A 13162-nucleotide genomic window follows, 5' to 3' on the forward strand; every position below is an offset into this window, starting at 1 on the left:
CTAACTATAGAGGTAGAACGACTTGTATATATATTGAGAAGGAGAAACCCAACTATGTCTTGAGGGAGATCGGTCAACATCCATACATAACTGAAGGACGGGAAATAGGATGGGACAGAGAGAGAGAGAGAGGAGAGAGAGAGGGGAGGGAGAGGGGTAGAGTGCTGGATGGGTGATGGAGTTGCTTCTCGAAGATGGTGGGAGAGGCCTACTAGGCAAACTAAGGGTGGAACTGCAATATTATCAATAAGAGTGGGGATGTGTTTCTGTGTGTGCCTGTGCGTGATAGATCTGTCGGGACACGTCAATGGATGATGAAGGGGAACCGTGTGTTTGGTAAGCTGTCGTTTTTCAGGATCCAGCAACCCTTGAGAGGTTCGAACTCTGGGGTGCGCTCGGAGATCTCAACCTGTCCCGCCTGCCTACTCGTGATCTCCCTAGGCCTAATGCGTCGAGCTTAGAGAGACACAAAGACACAAGGATTTATACTGGTTCAGGACACCATTGTGGTGTAATACCCTACTCCAGTGTGGTGTGGTGGATTGCCTCGGTGGCCTATGGATGAACAAGTATAGTGGATGAACAAGCCTCCGGAGGAGAGGTGTTCTTGAGCTGGTGTGGGGTGAGCTAGTTCGATCTTAGATCCCCTTCTATGGTGGTGTCTAGGTCCTATTTATAGTGGCCTTCGTCCTCTTCCCAAATATGAGCGGGAAGGGATTCCGCAACGGCGGGATTTGAAAGGGGAGAAGCAGTACAGTCTACCCTGACAAATGTAGTCTTCGCCTACAAAAAGCCTCTAGTCGTGACTCTACGGTGGGCTCGCTGATGACCTCCGTCCTGCCGTCCTGGTGGTCTTGGTCTCGTTGCACCGAAACGGCAACCTTTGGCTGATCCCTTGGGACTCTGCGCCTGTGGCTTGCCTCCCTTGCACCAAAGAGGAAACCTGCGCTTTGCGCCCGCCTGGCGCCCGCCTGACGCCCGTCTGGCCTTGCTTGTCACGGCTCACGTTAGCTGAGCCTCGCGAGGTATGTTGCATAGAACTCTCCGCCCCTCAGGAGCCCTCTTGAGGAGGTTGCTTCCTTCGGGGGTGTTCGCGTCATCTGCCTCGCGAGGCTTGGCCCCTCACGAGGGTCTTGTGGTGTTGGTGTTGAAGCTGGGCCGTACCAGGCCGTCGATGGAGCCATGTGGTGGGCCGCAGGCACGCGGGGCTGGATACCCCCATATCCAGGACGCCAACAGTAGCCCCCGGGCCCAAGGCACGCCCGGACTTGGCTTCCAGGCAAAGCCAAAGGGCAAGGGCGGAGCACCGCGGGCCCTATCAGCCTGCGTCCTTGAAGACACATGGCTGTTGATGGGACGTGGACGCCTCCACTTACCCACGCCGCCTTGATATCCGACAGACCTAGCAGCCGCCCGTTGTTAGAACAGCTCACCGTTTGCAAATTACTGCGCCCGGCTCTTGTTTCCTCCCCTCCAATCTTGTCTCCGTGACCATAGATCCGATACCAGCACCTTGTACCTTCCTAGTGCTCGTCATGGCCCCCAAGCCGAGGAAGAAGAAAGGGAAGCCTCTCGCACCGGCCGGCCCTCCACCGGCCCTGGAGCCGGCCCTTGAGTAGTCGACCGTGATCAACGAAGAGGGGGTGGATAAGGTTACCCATGCGCTCGTTGCTGATTCCAATGAGGGGAGGGCGACGGCTGTCCGCCCTGCGTCTTGGCGAACCAGAGAGATGAGTGCCACTAAGATCCCCATCTATCTCGATGCTCTTCTTGCTGGGTTGTTTCCTCCCTTCTCCCCTTTCTTCATTGTTGTGATGTCGCATTACCAGATCCATCTGCTGCATCTGGACCCTCGCTCCGTCATCCTCCTTGACGTCTTCGCCTTCCTCTTCGAGGCCATGGTGGGCATCACTCCCTCCGTGGCCTTGTTTCACCATTTCTTCCTGCTTCGCCTGGTGGACGCCCGCCAATGCTCTGGATGCGTGTCCTTCGAAGCCGTGGCTGCGACCGCTGGTTCAGGGATTGACTTCGAGCTTTCGCCCGTCGCGAAGGGATTCCGGTAGCAGTGGCTTTTGATGGACGCTCGCGCATTCACCCCCTGCTCACGATTCCAGGGTTGCCGGCCTCGCCCAGCTCCGGCTGGGGCCATGAAAAGCTCTCCGATCAATGTCTTGCTTTCGTCTGGAGGAGGTTGGCGAGGCTCCAGGACCTGGGGGTGACTACGCCAATGGTGGTGAAAGTATTTGTGAAGCAGCGCATTGCTCCCCTTCAGCGCCATTCCTGCCTAATGTGGGATTTCTTGGGCGCCGGGGATCCGATGAGGCTGCAGAAGCCGTCTTTGGCTGCTGATACCCTGGGCATGGTGCTCGAGGTCCTGACCGGCGAGTTCGAGCCTGCTAACCTCCCGGGGGGGGGTGGCTGCCTCCTTTATCTGTGCTCAAACAAGGCGGCCTTCGCTGGACATATGCCTCTATTTGACGAGTGGGGGTTGCTTCCCGAGGGCATTGAGGGGCCCCGTGAGAACCCCGTCTTCATAGCTCCTCTCCTGATTGACCCTGCCGCGTGCGCTCCAAGTGTGGAGGCAGGGGGCGCGCGCCTTGATTAGCTGTTGGGAGCTCCTCCGGAGGCCTGGCCCTGCCAAAGGCTTAGGAGTCTGAGGCTTCTGGGGCCCAGGAAGGAGCCGATGCGGAGCTGGTGTAGCCCCAAGATCCGAAGGCTGGAGCCTCTGTCGCCTGAAGTGATGGCTCTAGAGTGGTTGCTGATGACGAGGAGCCCCCAAATGGCCTAGAAGCCGTGAGCTGGGAGGTATTGTCGGGTGCCGCTGGCCTCGGGACCCTTGCTCCTGATACCACACCGAGCGCTCCCCCTCCTGGGGATCTCCCATCAGGATCTGGTCGACACCGTCTGTGCCTTGAGTCGCTTCTGAAGAGGAAGAGGTCCCTTTGCCATGACGACGGCACCCGTCGGCCGCTGAAACCGAGGAGATACGTGTCCGCTGATGAGTAAGTACCCTTGCTCTTAACCTCCAAACGTGTCGCGCTGTCTCATGGTTGTGGTTTTGCAGGGTCCTCGTGAAGGTGAAAACTCGGGAGGTGGGCACCCCGAAGGACCCCAGCTTGACGGACACGCGCAGCCCCTAGCGCCCCGATCCTGTGCGTCGTGTGGGACCAACTTCAGTCGACACGATGCCGCAAGGGTGCCCCGGAACCGGGCCCCATGTGCCCTCTTCCCGCTGCTCCGCCCGCGGGACAAAGGCTGCACCAGCGATCCTTCCTCTTGTCATTGCCAGCAGGGGGGCGTGCCCTGGGCAGCCTTCGTCTTCAAGCTATGGGGATACACCTGCCAGCCCCCGGCCAATGGCTGGCGGAGCACCTGGCGCCTCCCGAGCAGCCTCCAGGGTCGGCGCAGGTCCTGGCGATGATCTCGCGCTTACTCGCGGTCGTAGCATTGTGTGCTTCGGGCTCTTTGGTGAAGTGATGCTTGCGATGGTCGATCTTGGCGGGGAGCTCGCGAACGTCGACACTAGGCATGAGGCAGAGAACCGTCGCTTGGAGGATGAGTGGCTGCGGCTGAAGGTAGCTATCAACCTTGGGAAGCTTCAGCTTGACGAAGCCGGAGCGTGCGTGGCGGCCTCGCTCGCAGCTTCTCGTGAAGCATGCACCTGTGCTATGGAAGAGGCCGAGGTAGCCAACCGCCGTCGCGAGGCTGCTGAGGAGCAGGAGCGAGATCTTTTGTCTTCAATTGCGGCCCTGCAGCATGAAGTCGAGGAGCGTCACGCCTTGCTGGCCTCCTCACTAGGCGAGGTGGCCCTTGCGAGGCGGAGCTCCTGAGGCGTCATGAAGACTTGATGTTGGATGCCGTGGAACACAGCTTGGCGCTGGAGAGGCTGGAGGTGAGGGAGCGACATGTCGCGGTTGCTGAGGACGCCGTCACTGCTTGAGGAGCTCTGGTCCAGGTGGAGGTGGAGAAGAGGGTGGCGAAGGCGCACGCTGAGCTGGGTGGAAGGCACCGCCTGGAACTGGAGCTGCTTAGGGCTGAGCTTGAGGGCCGGACCTTCGCCCTGAAGACCGAGCTGGAGGCCATGGAGCAACGTGAGAGTGCTGCCCAGGGTGCTCTGATTTCCTCCGAGTCCGCCCGGAATGCTGCTCGTGCTGAGATATCCTCTCTCCAGAAGCAAGCTGAAGACACCGCCTCCCTCCTGGAGAATGCTTCGAGTGAAAAGTGTCGCCGCCTAACACTGGAGCGTGAGCACGGCTCCATGCTCCAATGGCTGCATGTTAGATCCAACAAAGCCTTGGGTGCTATTTGCAATGAGAACGCTCCTCACCCGCTCGAGCACAACTACGCCAGCCATCTCAACTTATTTACTGCTATCGTGACCCGCCTGGAAGACCAGGCTGCGAAAGCTCACCAGCTTGTTGAGGAGAGGAGCCGAGGCCTCCTCGGGCGTGCGCTCTCGCGTATCTTCAAGAACCTCCTCAACCTTGATTCTCACTTTGACTTCAGCACCGTGCTAGCCCCCGTGCCCGCGGCCACCCAATACAAGCTCTCCAAGTGGGTGGATGTCCATGTGAACGCCCTGGTGAAGGAGCTGTCTCCTGAGGATGATACGGCCGTGCTCGCGGTCAAAGGAGCTGGAGCGGGTGGTGATGAGGAGGAGGACGACAGCCATGACACGGACAACGTGGATGGGAGTGACGAAGAAGGAGCGTCCAGCTAGGCCTGTGTTTCCTTTTTATTTGACATGTATAACGAAAACTTGAACACATTCTTGTGAGAGCATTTTGAGAAGGGGGTGCCCCTTATGATGTATGGGTTTGTAAAACGTTTTTGAAAAGGCTCCTAGAGCGGGGCCCTGCAAGGCTGCGGGCTGTTGAGCAAGGAAGTTGTTTTATCTTATCTTGGGTTCCGTGGGCCCCGAACGAGGCCCGGTGTCGCGGCATTGCTCCTTCTCCTGAGACGAGCCCGCTATGGGTTCGCGAGGTTTTATGCCTTTCGAGGGGCCCGCCAGCCTGCCGTAGAGTGCCTTGTGAGGAGTCAATTGCCAGACCGTGGCGAGGTGGGCGCGTGGGACGACCGCACCCTCGAGCCCCCATGGGGGCGATCAGAACCCGTGCGCACACTGTACCCAGCCCCCGCTCGCGAGGCGCTTAGGGGTAGGGCAGCAGTCACGAGCTCCAGAAAGAACGCAAGAACTGAAGGCAAGAAAGCGACACGAAACGAGAAAAACTCCCCCCATTTTATAAACGCATGAGAAACAATCTGCTTCAAAAGGCGGCAAGCAAATACAAAAGGGAGGCAAAAAATAGGCGGCCGCGTCCGGCGCCTGGCTAGTCTTCAGTCTTCGGTCTTCTCACCAGCGTAGAGCTAAGTGCTTCCACTAGGATGTGGGTGGGAGCCCCCGTGAGGCCCCAGGGTGGCGCTCAGGAGACTCCGAGGCGTGTACAGCCCCACTCATTACTACGTGAGAGTGTCATGAGTGCAGACCTTCACATGCTAGAGCCTTGCTTCATGTCGCCCGACGAGGACCCGCCGTGTGCCGCCCCGACCACCGTTGGGGAGACCGGAAACCAGGACAAGACCAAGGGGCAAGGGGGATGCTGGTGGCGTTCTCGGCGACTGTAGGCCCCACACCGAGGAGAAGGGCCCGCCGACGCCTTCCCCGACAGGGAACCTACCTCCAGGCAGGGCCCTGCTCTGCGCGGTGTGAGGAGGGCCCTACCGCCGGGCTTCCCCCGCACTGGTCCCAACACCCTTCGCGCTCCTACGGGGGGTCCGGTGTCCTGTGAGTCCTGGTGGCTGCTGCGTCCTGGTTTACCTGTGATCCATGGTTAGTGTAAGCGTGCCCCTGTAGCGTTAGCTGTACCCAGAGGCCGCCGCCGTTGGAGACGTCAGCAGGGCTTGGTGGTGGTTCGAAGCAGAGCTCGGCCTCGTGGGAGAACTATTGGGGCCCTCTCCTCGCGTGTGCCTTGGGTCCATCACGACGGGGACGTAGGCTTCCAGGCTGTTCGCACCAGAAGCACCGCCCGGCTGCCTCAGGCTCCCGCCTTCTTCAACCGCCCTCTGATCCTATTGGTCAGGGGCTTGCACTCCAACACGGAACCTGGGGATGTCGCCTGGAGCAGCCCCGTGCCGAGGAGGGGAGCTCGGGGTGGCGCGGGCTGCTCCGTGGGGCCGGTCAGCGTCGAGAGGCTCTTCGGGACCGCTGGGAGGGGGCGCGCGGTTGTGTCGAGGATGAGCGCGCGCCCCCATCGCCGCTTGCGACGTGGGCAGGGCACAGAATGGCACCACCCCCTGCATGCCACATCCAGCAGCTCGGCGACTCATTCCAAGAGGGCGTCGCGGCCTCTCTCCAGCAGCCTGCACCGCAAGAGCTCCCAAGCCACGATAACCGCTGATGTCATGTTTGCTTGTTCCCTGCGCGAGTGCGGGGCGGTTGTTGTAGCATAGTTCGCAGATCGCGCAGCGCCAGCGGAGAGGGGTGCACCGCACGCCCCCCATGGCCGGTCGCCCCCGGCGGAATGCGGGCCGCGAGCATGGCGGAGTGGATGTCTTCTTTGCCGGTGGGTGCTGCGGAGGATGTCTGGATGACCCAGTGCTCGACGTGCACCCTCGGGGGTGTCGGCCATGGTGTTGGTGGAGCAGCGTAGGACTGGGCGATGGAAGAGAAGATCCAACGCACCCCTACCTGGTGCGCCAAATGTCGGATTTCGGGATCCGGCAACCCTTGAGAGGTTAGAACTCTGGGGTGCGTGTGGATATCTCAACCTGCCCAGCCTGCCTACTCGCGATCTCCCTAGGCCTAACATGTCGAGCTCAGAGAGACACAAAGACAAAAGGATTTATACTAGTTTAGGCCACCATTGTGGTGTAATACCCTACTCCAGTGTGGTGTGGTCGATTGCCTTGGTGGGCTATGGATGAACAAGTAGAGTAGATGAACAAGCCTCCAGAGGAGAGGTGTTCTTGAGCTGGTGTGGGGTGAGCTAGCTCGATCTCAGAGCCCCTTCTATGGTGGTGGCTAGGTCCTATTTATAGTGGCCCTAGTCCTCTTCCCAAATATGAGCAGGAAGGGATTCCACAACGGTGGTATTTGAAAGGGGACAAGCAGTACAGTCTATCCTAACAAATGTAGTCTCCGCCTGCAAAAAGCCTCTGGTCGTGACTCTGCGATGGGCTCGCCGATGACCTCCGTCCTGCCGTCCTGGCGGTCTTAGTCTTGTTTCACCGAAACGACAACCTTTGGCTGATCCCTCGGGACTCTGCGCCCGTGGCTTGCCTCCCTTGCACCAAAGAGGAAACCTGCGCTCTGCGCCCGCCTGGCGCCCGCCTGACGCCCGTCTGGCCTTGGTCGTCACGGCTCACGTCAGCTGAGCCTCATGAGGTATCTTGCATAGAACTCTCCGCCCCTCAGGAACCCTCCTGAGGAGGCTGCTTCCTTCGGGGGTCTTGGTGTCGTCCGCCTCGCGAGGCTTGGCCCCTCGCGAGGGTCTTGTGGTGTTGGTGTTGAAGCTGGGCCGTACCAGGCCATCGATGGAGCCACGTGGTGAGCCGCAGGCAGGCGGGGCTGGATACCCCCATATCCAGGACACCGACATAAGCAAACCTATCTAGATTGGTAGATCAATTGTTGTTTGTCGGAGGAAGGGAGAGACATAACGAATGAGGTAGATCGATCGATGCGTGGGGAAAAACGAGTTATAAGGACCTAGTTAGCTATATGTATAGCGGGAGATTGGTCGGTGTACGTCCATTTGTTAGAGGAAAATAAGGCCCAGCGAGATGGATAGACAGAGAGAATGGATCTAGGAGGTGGTGCGAGAGGCCAAGCTACTAGCTAGATAGGGGGAGGAGTGTGCGGTTGTGAGATCGATGAAAAGAGGGCCGAGAGTTTACATGTGTGTGGGACTGTATGAGAGACACAAGGCAAGGACACATAAAGGAGGAGATTGAAGGTGCGTGTGTATGTTGTAGGCAGACATCGTTGGAGAGGTTTATCGATCGATGTGTGTCGGAAAGGAGTTGTGGAGACTGTGGGAGAACGGCCTAAAGAAAAATAATGAATGTGCGCGATGGATAGAATGCTGAGGAAGGGGGGGGGGGCGAGGAGGGCATGTGCATGCATGAGATAAAGTTAGTGGTAGCTACAAAGGTTAGAGGATTGTGTGGGTGTAAGAGACTAACAAAGATCATAATTTGATATGAAAGTGGATTCATATATTTGAATAGGAGATCATAGTGTTATAAACATATGCATGCATGAATATAGCAGTGATACGCGTGTTGTGGTTTTGCACATGTTATACCATAATGTGATAATGCATGGCGTTTGCAACTCACAGCTAAATGTCAAATAATCTAAACCATACCATACATCGAACAATCTCACATTTTATTTGAATTTGTGATAATGTGTGGTGTTTGCATCTTACAACTAAATATCGAACAATCTAAACAATACTATCTATCGAACATTCTCACATTTTATTTGAATTTGTGGAAATGTGTGGTTTTTGCAACTCACATCTAAATACTTGTAAGCGTAGGGGGGTGTGGCACCATACATTATGGGATAAACACATTATACATATGAGACATGGTTTAGATTATGAAGATCTAGCTAGAGCTTGAAATGTGCTGTGATTTGAAATCAACATAAAGTGTATTCAAAAAATCGAGTTCGAGTTCATATAGTACACATAGTTCATATGTAACTCGAGACTAATCATGTGGTGTGCTATGAAGATAATACACAAACGATGGTTTACCTTGACAATAATGATTATTGTAGATCTTATGAAAATATTGAAACAAATTCAAATGGTTTGACTTCACAACAATCATTATTGTAGATCTTATTCAAATAGAGAAATGAATTCAAATTTAGTTCCTATTGAAACGGTAGTATATACGTTTGGAATGCACTAAAACGTTCATTTGAGTAGTAGGTTGCATGCATTATACAAGTAGCGAAATATTTTAATTGAACATAACATGAATTCAAAGTTTTGAATGACTTTTGTAGTGTGAATTGATTTGGTACAGTACATGTTAGGCTTGTCCAGAAATTTCAACCCACGCCTTGTTAGCCCAAAATATTTAGGATATATCTTTGTCTTGTTGTGCTCCGACAACTCCGTCCACCTCAACCCGCGCCTTTCTATTCCAAAATTACAACGCGCGTGAAAACTCCCACCTCCTGTGAAATCCTGACATGCGAAATGCCCGTGATACCCCTGAACCGAAAGAACCGCCTCAAATCGGTGAGGGTACTTTTGTAACTTACCCCACATTTCAGATAAACGCGTCCCTAAGCCATGGTTTCGCACTCCCATCCCATCCGCCCACCCATTCGTACACCGAGGCCCCACAACCTCCTCCGTCCGCCACCCAGCCGGAGCCTCTTCCCCGACAACATCGTCCACAGCAACACCTCGACATCCCTCATCCACCGTACCGGATGAGGATCTGTCATCTTTCTAGTCGTCCCGCCGGTTCAGCCACCCCATCCTCCACCTCCAAGGAGCTACCCCAATGTTCCCCTCGTCTTTCACGCCACCTCCATTCCCACACCACCATCTTCACCTGCACCATCGGAAGAGCAGCATCATCACCGTTTCCTCGGATGAAGATACAGCCTAATCGGCGCCACCGAAGAGGTTGTACACTAATCACCGCATTTTCTTCTTGATTCGATCTCATAGTGCTGTCGGCGCTCAGTCGCGAGCCGACACGGCAGCGTCACCGGGCACTTCCTACACGACAACGTCACCGGGCACTTCCTACACGGTATCGCTCCCTCGGCGCACTACAAAAAAAATACACTTCCGTGATGATATGTGTTTGTCATAGTAGGTCGCATTTTTTGTCATGCGTGTACATCCATGACAAATTTATGACAGAATCAAGATAGTCATAACTGTGCTGTCGTAGAAGTGTTCGATGACATTACCAAAATTATCATCACGGAAGTGTCCACTTCCATGACGATAAATCGCGCGTCACAGAACTGCTTTCGTCAAGGGTGACCGACACGTGGCATCCACCGTAACGGAATGCCGTTAAGCTATCGGGTCGGGTTTTGGATCCGATAACCCGTTAACAGCCCCGACCAATGGGGATTTTCCACGTGTAAAATCATCATTGGCTGGAGGAAACACGTGTCGGCTCACCGTTGGGACAGATGTCATCCACTCATTGGACAGAAGGCGCCTATGATACGTCGACACGTGGTACGGCCCAACAGAGGCCCATTCCTGTGAAAAGGCCGGCCCGTTTGACTTGGTCAAAAGGTGGCGGGCCGGCCCATGGAAACCTGTTAACGGCTGTTCGCATATAGCCCATTTACAGCCCGCTAACCCAAGGCCCGTTACGCCCTATCCAATATGATTCCAGCCTGTTTTCACTTCTGGCCCATGTATGGCCCATGACGTCTTTTCGGCCCATATGAGGCCCTATGTAACTCTTGGCCTATTAACGGCCCGTGGGGAAACTGGCCCGCAATGAACAGTGTATCACTTTACACCCACTAACGGCCCATGGTGAAACTGGCCCGTAATGAATAGTATATCACTTTATACCCATTAAGGGCCCGTTATTCAGTTGGACCGTTTCCAGCAAATGTTATCTTTCGACCTTCTCAGAGCCCATTTATTATTGGGCTCATTTCCAGCATTCGTTTACTTACGACCCGTTACTGTCATTTTTTGCTTGTGGGCCAAATTCATCCCGTGGTTACATCGGCCCATTTGTGGTCCGTTAATACGTTGGGCCGTTTTCATAGCGTCATCAAATACAGCCTATTAACGATGGCCTGTTATGGTCATACGGCCCGTATAAGGCCCATTGATGATACGGCCCGTAGAAGGCCCATTGTTTCTACGACCCGTAGGAGGCCTACTGTTTCTATGGCCCATAGAAGGCCCACTGTTTCTACGGCCCGTAGGAGGCCCAATATCACTACAATAAATATTAGCCCATAGTTATTGTGGCCTAGTTCTAAAAAGAACTGCACTGACTACAAGCAAACAAATAAACAAGACAACAAGGAAATAAATAAGCAAGCAACTTATGCTAGGCTATCACGGCTGTTACACATATTACATCCACTGGGCATCAAAGTTCGCCACCAATGCAAATATAGGGAACAAAGCAACATATCATATACACTGGTTGTCAAAGTTGGCGACCAGCACAAATAAACGCCGCAGCAAAACAAATCCAGAACTGAAACCACTTCAGAATATCTCAAGAAACAATATCCTGGGTACCCATAATGCTGGCAAGATGCTTATCAAGCTTATTAACTTTCTCTTGTTTGGCGCTTAAATCCTCTAGCGCTTGCTGTTGCACCAGAAAATATGCATCTGAATTCTGCAGGGACTTCCTTAGTCCTTCAGCTTCCTGTCGCAGCACATCTGATCTATGTCTTTCAACTTGAAGTTGAGACTCAAGAAGACGAACTGATTCAGGCAGCAAGTTCAAAGAGCTTGTGCTAGCAGTAGTGGCCAGTAACTCGAACACTACATCAAGACAGGACTTTTGGGTTCCCTCATTGTCGTCAAGATAGTTTTTATCAGCTTTCTTGGAGACCAATAGGGATGTCTCACTATCTTGAACCTTATCTGCATTACTTCCTTTACCATTGGATAACGCGGTACTGTTCTCCAATATTTTGTCCGCATTCTAAAAGAGAAACAAGCAGACACATCCCATGTTTACCATGTTGTATATGAAACTCATTTTGGTAAATGAGTTCAGTAGTAAAGTGGACAGGATAACAACATGAAACAAACATATATCTATGTGCCATGGTCACTTTATGGTCTAAATCATTCTAGTTTTTGTTGCCAAATCAAGATAGAGACACAGTTCAAATAATATTTGTTCAAGACAAAGCGGAACAGACAGAATATAAGTGTGGGTAACTATAGAGCAATAACAACACTTGTAATGTACATGACATGAGAACATAACTGTTTATTCAATTGAAACTGAAATCAACATAGAGCAGGTTACAATAGCAAACCGGTTAAAGAAACAGCTTTAAAACATACCTGTTGCGCCATTGGAGTTTCAATTCCATCCTTCAAATTTGAAAATAGTTGGTATGAGTAAATACAGTAATGCAAGAGCAAAGGAGTATGAACCATAGCTACAAAACCTGACCTAAGAACAAATCTTCTTCTCCTTTAAGCGTTGAGTTGGGATTCGGAGTGGTGGTCCTCGTGGTTTGGGCACTGCAGTTCCCTTACTAACCGCTCGTGTTTGGGTGCTCTGTGGTGGAGACGGTGTTGTGTCAACTGGAACTGGGTTACTATCTGCCGGGGTTGGGGTTAAAAGGGGTGTAGCTGGTTCTCTGTCCAACTGGGTAGGGGTACAATCTGCGAGAGTCTGGGTTATGTGTGGTGGATCTGGTCCTTGGGCAAGTACAACCGTGGTTCTATCTGCATCAACTGGTAGCACTATGTTTTTCGAAGACTGTGTTGTTACTCCCTTAGATACTGCCACCACGCTCTCCAATTCAAATGGCTGATAAACAAGAAAAGTAATTGAAAGTATAGACATTGTATAATAGACAGGTGCAATGGATAGTGGGGAATAAAAGAGGGCATGAAATAATTCATATTTATGTTGTCTAACCAAACAGGATAGCATGACACAATTTCACATTATGATGGCTAACTAAAAAATATGGAAAGACATAGTTCAAAATATGAGACTATGTAAACAGGATGACATGACATAACTATATAATGTGTTTATTAAATAGGTTGGCATGCCATAATTCACATACATTCATGGATAGAATGTCATAATTATAAATATGATGACTGTAAACACTAAACAGGATGAGATGATATAACTATATGATGCCTTTATTAAATGGGTTGCCATGCCATAATTCAGATAGATGATGTGTATGTACTATGTAAACATGATGGCATGATATAATTCAAATATATGATTTATATATTAAGCAAGTAAACAGATGGCAATCTATATATGATGTAAAAACTAAGCAATGCAAGACAACATGCATGACATGGGTAATATAACCCTGCCAAGTTTGAGCATAGACCTCAGGGGGGAAATAGGACTGGTCATCAGTCTTTGAATCCTCCTCTGAGGAGCTCTCTATAGCCAGCAAGATGTCTGCTTC

This window comes from Triticum dicoccoides, chromosome 3B (assembly GCF_002162155.2).
Source record: "Triticum dicoccoides isolate Atlit2015 ecotype Zavitan chromosome 3B, WEW_v2.0, whole genome shotgun sequence".
In the NCBI taxonomy this organism is placed as follows: domain Eukaryota; kingdom Viridiplantae; phylum Streptophyta; class Magnoliopsida; order Poales; family Poaceae; genus Triticum; species Triticum dicoccoides.